The sequence below is a fragment of the Uloborus diversus genome, chromosome 2 (genome assembly GCF_026930045.1).
Source record: "Uloborus diversus isolate 005 chromosome 2, Udiv.v.3.1, whole genome shotgun sequence".
Taxonomy (NCBI): domain Eukaryota; kingdom Metazoa; phylum Arthropoda; class Arachnida; order Araneae; family Uloboridae; genus Uloborus; species Uloborus diversus.
The window spans coordinates 173,000,351-173,008,664 of record NC_072732.1 but is presented as its reverse complement, the minus strand read 5'-3'; the positions used below and the strand labels follow the sequence as shown (position 1 = coordinate 173,008,664).

General features: G+C 30.3%; 1 long non-coding RNA gene across 1 annotated transcript; it reads right to left on the bottom strand.

Annotated features, from left to right (window-relative positions):
• Positions 1-299: 299 nt before the first annotated feature.
• Positions 300-8,246, bottom strand: LOC129217497 (uncharacterized). Its single transcript, XR_008580221.1, has 4 exons — positions 8,121-8,246; positions 6,820-6,970; positions 2,397-2,569; positions 300-423 (listed from the first exon to the last, which is right to left on the bottom strand). It is a non-coding gene; the product is annotated as an uncharacterized LOC129217497 (long non-coding RNA).
• Between the last annotated feature and the right edge of the window lie 68 nt (positions 8,247-8,314).

The window sequence follows — 8,314 nt, the reverse complement described above, 5'->3', positions numbered from 1 at the left end:
AATGCAAATTAACCAACTTCTTTGATATCTGTACAAATTAAAAAAAAAAAAACACACACACAAGTGTGCACGAATTTTGACAATTTCTTTCTCTCTCTCCCTCCCCCCTTTTTTATATTTTTTTTATGAGCACTTGACTATAACAAGCAGATATCATGGTCCCTTTGCACTCATTAGAAGCGAGTTTGGCTGTATTGATTGAATGCATTAGTCACTGTTGCTGATATATTTAAATTGTTTCTTATGTTTTGATTTGGATAAGTTAATAGTTTTAAGTTTTCAAAGTATAATATAGAAACTTATTGAAATTAAAAATACTTTATGCAAATAACATACAAACGTGTACACAAATCTAGTTGTTCTGATGTACATAATACACCATATTTATAACTTCTTTGCTGTGCTGCATTGTGCAGATGACTTCTAGAAAAAAAGGGGGAAATAAAGTTAATAAAAGAAAGATAGAAAAATTGTAGACACTAAAATAAACAAACCTTACAATATTTTTCAATAAAACTAAAATTCAATAACTAAGTAACTGTTGTAATTTCTGTGACATGAGCAGATACTTTTAAGTCCTGAAAGAATTCTAATGCCTGTAGCAGTTACGCTGATGGATCATTTCACAGTATACGTGATTTTGGGATACCTTGCACTTGCAACAAAACTTATTAAGAGTTTAAAATTTTTATGCATACAGGAAAAAGCACATTCCAAAGGACAAGTTTGTCATATTTGTTGATTTATTTACTTCATATTATCTATGTAATTGCATTCAAAACATCAAAAGTACTATTTTTATTGTTATGGACTCTACATTGAAATTTTTTTTCAAAAGTGACTTGAACTGATTTTCAAGCCAAAACTGGTACTTTTGACAAGAAAAGTAAAGGATCATCTCTTAGCAAAAGATTTCATCTAAAAGTGCATTCTTCAAAAATATATAAGTTGTGAAAATAATGATTGTAGAGCCTGTAACAATAATTAGAAATTGTTAAAATTTTTATTTATTCATTTTATGACACAAAACTGAATATTTTCTTATCTCGCCTATTGAGTTACGATATTCTAAAACAAGTTTCATGATTTTTTTAAAATCTGTTATTCTTTATTAATTTTATAAATTGAGTTTCAGACTTTACAAAATGTGACAGACTCCACATTTAATAACAGTTTCAACACCGTTCTTTCTTTACCAAAATGCTTGAACTGCCTGCACAGATCAGAAAAAAAAAAAAAACCCTTTAAGTTCCACTTTTGAAAGGAATTACTACTTATACTTAATCTGATGTTCCATTAGTTCAGTATATTTCTAGTGCGACATTTTAAACCTTTACAGTATCATATCACCAAAAAATAAATAAATAAAATCATATTTTCATTAAAAAAAAGACATGTCATTTATTACACATTAATATTTAGGGCATTTCACAGAAAATCAGACATTCTGTCTCGCATATAACGACTCATATATTTCATTAAAGATAATAAACTAAAAGGGTACTGAGCAAAGTTTTGTAGCTTTAGCAACCACAAAAGTATGAGTGATTTTGCAACAAAAAATTTTGTTCATTACCTTTTAAAATTATAAATGTCAAAGAAATATATGTGCCCATATGTGGGTGTTTTTTTTTTTTTTTTGCAGAATGATCCATTATACCATGACCTTTATTTTTTGGTTGTGTTCTAACTTTTTGATTAAAAAATGATGCAGGCATCAATGAACAGTTTATTTTACATTATTAACTGCCTCCTAATTCATCCTTCACAGCTCTACAGCTCACCCAATAATTTCGTTTTGCAACAAAAGGTGATAAACATAGGAGGAAAATAAAGAATAATTCTTAACATGATTTTATGTTTGTCAATCAAAAGGACAAAATCTACATTCAAGCAATTTGGCACAGAAATTAAACTTGAATCAAAATATTAAAAAATTCACAATTATCTGATTTTTGATAGTTTACCTCTAGGGATGAATACTAATTAATTATAACATAGTCATGTTTGCTAGACAAAAAAAATCTGTCAGTCTAGATTATACACAACAGTATGTTTCTCAGTTCTCATTGATGGTGCCTATTCCATCCATACTTATAATATTTTTCTAGTATTTTAATAAAAATTCTGCATAGTTACAGTATGTTAATAAAATTCTAGTACATTTCCGGTAATGAGTAGGCACCCTGTGTACTTACTATTCAAAAAAATTTAAAATTTTGAAATTACTCTATGATAAAAATATATACATAAAAAATGTGTGAAAGTGACTTGCTTTTAGCCACTAAAATGTAACAAACAAAATTTGAAAAGCATTCTCAAGCGATGCTGTACAGCTCACATTGAAACATATCTTGGAACATTGTACATATAATGCACAAAAGTAAATATCTTACCTTGATAAATATTTGATCCGTGATTAACCAGGAATGAGAAAATATAAATAAAATGTGCTTCTTTTTTCAACAAATTATGAAGGTGACTCTCTATTTGATGTTTTCTTTTCATTCTCATGAAACATTTCACTATCTAACTCCCACAAAGGGATTTTATTTTTCTTTATAGCTCCCTATGGTAAATGAAGAAAAAATGAATTTAGAAATAAATTTATATCTTAATGTATTATGAAATTTTAAGTGTATATTAATAAATAATTACTGTTGAACAATAAAAGATAGGACCCAATTTTTATTTCATGATGATTATCTCATACATTTAATGTAACTGGTCCTAACAGGATAACCCATAACTTGTTTTTTTTTTTTTTTTCTTTTTTCCTTTATATCATATCTACACATCAACAAAACATATTTTCATGCTCTAGAAATATCAATAAATACTGATAACACAAATTACTTGGCAAGCTAATGCACATTAGCAATGATTTCTGAACAGCATTATGTACAACATGCTTGTTGACTGACATTGTGTGAAAGCAGCAAAATAGTAAACAGTTAGATCTGATCAAAACCAAACAAGTAATTTATAAAATAATAAATATGTTTGCTTTCTTAATGAATTTTTTTAGTTAAATTACAATGTTATAGGAGGGAATTGCGAACTGAAAAATTAGTTATTGTTTTCCAAAATACATCCTGTAAATTTTTTATTTCCTTTTAATTTTGTTTTAACAAAAACATTGATCTCCATTAGTCCAGGGGTCCCCAAATTTCTGATTCATGACACTTTTTGAAGAAGAATTTGATCATGACGTCCTAGTCTGGTCCCTATTACATACATATTATTGTTACCACGGACATTTTGTGGTGTGTACCCCTCACCTCTTCCAGCAGCACCCCAGAGTGCCGCAGCACTTGGTTTGGGAATTCCTGTTTTAGTCTATCTGAAGTTAGTGTTTCCTGTGTTAATCTATCAATCTAGTATGTATTATACACATACATGCATGAATATTTTGTAAGTGCAGTTGCGTAGCTATGGTGTTTACCGTCCAGGGGTGTTCCTTAATTTGCCGCCCTTTAGTTGTGAAATAGCTAATACATTAAACTGATACTAATACATTAAACTAATACTTAAATTAAAACTAGAAACTTAATTGAATAAAAAAAGACTAAACTAATTTCTATATACTTGCAAAAGAAAGAAAAAGGGAGAAGGGATAAAGGCCCACAAATGGAGAAAATTGCTATATTTAGGTAAAAAATCACAATTTTATGCAGTTTTTAGTAAAGTTAGGGGAAGGGCAGGTTGGGTTTGCTTTTGATTTTTTCAAAACTGAAGTCTCTTTTAGTGTTTATTACTACATATCCTCTTGATGCCAACACGATCACATGATCACGCAGCAGTATTAATTTTCGTTTTACTATGCTTCTTTATATCAAATTACAAAATTGGTAACTATTTTTTTCTAGAAACACAAACAGTTTCCTCAATGACCAGTATATTCTTCATGTATCAAAATTAGAATTACCTTCAATTTTTATTGTGTGAAACCTAGGGGTCACATCACATTCATAGCATTTTTTAAAGCATTTAAATAAAATATGTAATTCTTTGGAATCTTCATAGGTGCTTACTTATTAACCAATAATCAATTTTCATGCCCTTTAAGAAAAATCAAAACACTAAGAATATTTCAATTTTTTAAAAGTTTAAATTTTGAGATCTTGAATTCAAATTATGGTTTTCACTTTCGAGGATTGCGATAGGAGGAGTTTCTTTTTTCTACTAATGGCTTTTATCACAACCATAGTTTGAATTCATTATGTCAAAATTCAAATGAATGCCAGAGGCTGGATGTTATGTGCTGGATACTATTTTCGTGTAAAAAGGATTGTGTGAAGTCATGAAGGTTGTTAATAAATAATTCAATTCTGAGACACATGGATGCCTGCATTATAAGAATAGAAAAATAAAATCAAAGGTAGGACAACATTCAACAGTCAAGTGAAAATAATAAGCAATTTGTGATTGCAAAGAAACAATTCCAAATTGAGAAAAAGTGCACCTAGTAAGAGTGACCTAAAGTCAATAACTTTTTGAATAATTAAACTAGAGCATTAAAACTCTCTTTGTAAAGTTTGAAACAATCTGAAGTTTTAAAATCAGCAATAAAAAATCTATAGTTTGGTCATTTTTGAGGTAATGTAGCCCTATGCCTTTAAGGACTTACGATGTATCGGATCAAATTGAAATAATTTAGGTTTGTTTCACCTTAGAATAATACAGAATAGAAAACACATAACGATAAGACCTATTATACGATTAATACTTATTACTTTAGCCAAATATCAAAATGAAAAAGAAAACAACCAACCAACCCAATTGAAATTTTTTTCTGTAAAAGTTTCGAACCGTTTCAGTACTTTTATTTGCATCACATTCTAAACCAACTGATCTGTGCTGTGCGCTGTATGAAAACAAACTCTTCATCATTCAGAAATTCTGCTCATATTAGTTCCAAACAGAAAAATAAATACAGTGAAACTTTCGTGAGTTAAACTTTGCTGAACCCAAAACTTCGATAAGCCAAAGTGAATATTTATTCCTGTCTAACTGTATGGAGAACTAATATTATTCATTTTCGATAAGACGAATTTCATTAAGTCGAAATATTCAAAAAGTCGAATTTTATTTCATGACTGTTATCAAAGTTTCCTTGTTAACTTAACTCTATAAGTCGAAATTTTCTTCTTTTTTTCTTCTCCCCCAAAAATGTGAACAAAAAGAAATCGGTGCTCTTGCATTGCATCAAAATGCGTCTATACAAAGTAGATCAAATAAATCTCTTAAGCCGATTATTAGCCCATAAATTGGCAAGGATTTTTTCTTTTCTTTTTGTTTTAAATTATTGTTTACTTCATTTCCTTCCATAGAAAAGAAAAACCTGCTCATAGGAGAAACCAAGGCTTAGATTAAGGACAGCCCGAAAATGGGACTTAATAAATGATCAAGAGGGGAGTATATTTGGGACTGTGGAAAAACTCCACTTTTAGTGGGAAGGGGGAGGGAGGGTTATGAACTATTTTTGGAGATTTTGCAGTATTCTATGAAGCTGCAGGTTTTTCCAAGACTGGCTTTTTTCTTTCGTAGTTATAGAAAGTTCCTGAACGTTTACAATTAAACTTTAAAATAGACTAAGAGAATATTTATGATTTTAAGCTACCATGAAAAAGTTGAATTTATTCGATTGTAGCGTAGCAAAGAAGAGGAAAATTTCATTAAAGTTTGATGTGTCTCTAAGTTTTTAACAATTTAAAAAAATCAAAAAAAATTTGGATTGGCATTGCTCCCTCTTTGATGCCTTTCCTCCCTCTCTGATGCATTAAAAGTATCCATCGACTATTTAACGAAAGAACAAATTTCTGTTTAAAGCAATGTTTGATAACAGATTTTTTTCAAACGAATATGTTTTTTCCCTGGTAAGTAAAAATTGTTGTATTCAACATAAAGTTATAAAGTTGTTTTCAAACCTACTCAAACTCTTGAATTCATTTTCTACATTAATTATGTCAGGTATGTATTGTCGCCTAAGAACAACATTAAGACTTCAAATCCCAGGAATAACAGTAAGATTACTCTATACGGTTGCTTTGAGATGACGATTTTTTATCTTTGATACATTATTCTATCACTATTTTGCTCATATTATAAATTTAACGAGTGCCAGTGATGGTATTTTATATTATTCTATAGTTTTGTTTTCGTATTCAATAAGATGAATTTTCGATAACTCGAATTTTTTTTCGCATTCCCTGCAACTTCGACTTATTGAAGTTTCACGTAAATAAAAATATGCATGTGATACAATCGAGAGAACCCATAAAATGGTTAATGCCAGTTCCAGATATTAACAACCATCTAAGATTAAAGACAAAAGAGAGACTGAGGAAAACAATATGAGCACTTTTTCATTCAGTGGGCCAGCCGTTTTTTGCCCTTTTCCGAGTTGTTTTTTCATACAAGTGACGTGTGTCAAATCCTTATCCACCTGCTATTGACCTTCCACTGCTATTGGGTAAAGGTATTTTTCCAAGCGCAAGGGAGCTGGAGCCCATGCAACAGTAATCGGGGTGAGGCAAAATTTCTGTTTTGGTGTCTGGTTGAATCCTCGTGATCGTGATTGGTTAAGAGCGGAGGTGTGGCAGGGGCACAATCTCGAAATGCTCAAAGAATCATTCTCAGAGCTTGCAAGTGCATTTGCTAACAGATGGAAAACTTCTCCTATTTTGAGGATATGCAAGCCCTGATCAATTTATCAATATAATAAGATGTGGTTTCGGATCAATTTAGCATCACACTCCCTCCATTGAGTTAAAACAAAAGAACATGAAAAATAAATTAATACTGCAAAATACATACCTTCAAACAGTTTCGATACTCGTGAAAAAGTGGATCACACACACTTATGTCTCCATTTTTGTTTTTTAAAAACTTTTCAGAGTACCAAGAGTTAAAACAAGCTTCATACTGTCTTTTTAGTTCCTTGCACTCTTTCCCAATGCTATCCATTCTGAAAAACAAATAAATTTTCGTCATATTATATAAAACTGATAACACGAGAGATAGCCAGAAATCGATATGGATGAAGAGCAATTTGATTTTAAACCTGAAGCAAACATAGTAGTTTCCCACAAAAAATGTGGCCAAACATTCACTTTATTTAAAAAGAAGGGAAAATCAATGATAGTTATTATCAATCAAAAATGCATGTGATTAAATTAATTTTAGCAATGCTGATTTTGTACTGTTTAGGCTTGTGCTTGTATACACAATGGAAATTGGAAAAGGTTTCAGAATTCTTGGAGTCAATCAGTGCTTAAGTTGACCAACAGTGCATACTCCCAATGAGGTCATACCAAACTTCTGTATAAAAGAAACTTCCATTGAATTAAGTGAGAGTGAGACCTTTAGGTAGAACTCGGAATTTTGTTGGCTGCTATGCTGCACCACTGACTACACTTCTTCCCTTATTTAGACACCAAAATTAACTAGTTTGTTTCTCTAACGATAGATATCTGTATAATAACGTGCAATGTATTTCCATGACCGAAATGAAACACTTGTCATTTTCCAAAGCTTAAATGTGTATTCCACTTAACAGCTCATTTAAAATATGGAAGAAGAGTGCCACAATACGTAGAAACGAAATTTTACAACAGAAAAGTTTGAAATTTAAATCTTCAGGAAATTTGCTGTGAGAGAAGCAAATTTGCTGCGCTTTCCAGTGGTTAATATTAGAAGAAAAAAAAATCTGCATTTGTTTTCCACAGAAAATAAAGTCATTTGAAGCTCTTTAAGCGAAAAAAAAAAAGAAGGAAAATTAAAAATTTTGTATTGTGGCACACTTTTTCCAAACGAGCGATATACGAAATACCAAAGTCATCAGTAGTTGAAATAAATTATATTTTTTGTAAAAAATTATAATATCAGAATATACATAATTCAATGCATAACATTTAGTGATATGAAGCAATTTAAACACGTATTCAAAAAGAAAATAATCAACTCTCTTAGAAATTCTTATATTAGGTTGATTTCAAGATGTTAACGATGAAGAATGAATTCATAAAATTACATATATTTCTTAGAAATGTAAGACAAGTTCTGAAGCATTTACATAAAAGGCTAAACAGAGAGTTAATGAATAAAAGAATACTCACGTTTTAAAAGTCTACTCCATTATGATGCAAGGAAAGGAAAATAAATAAACATAAGTTGTTTGCATATTGCCAGAAAAAAAATGAAATTACGCATTATGTGTAAATGCATGGCCACCGTCACTGTCTAACTTTTGGTTTAACTTCTCATTACCAAATAGAGAGAGAAAAAAAAGATCCTCCCTATTACACGAATT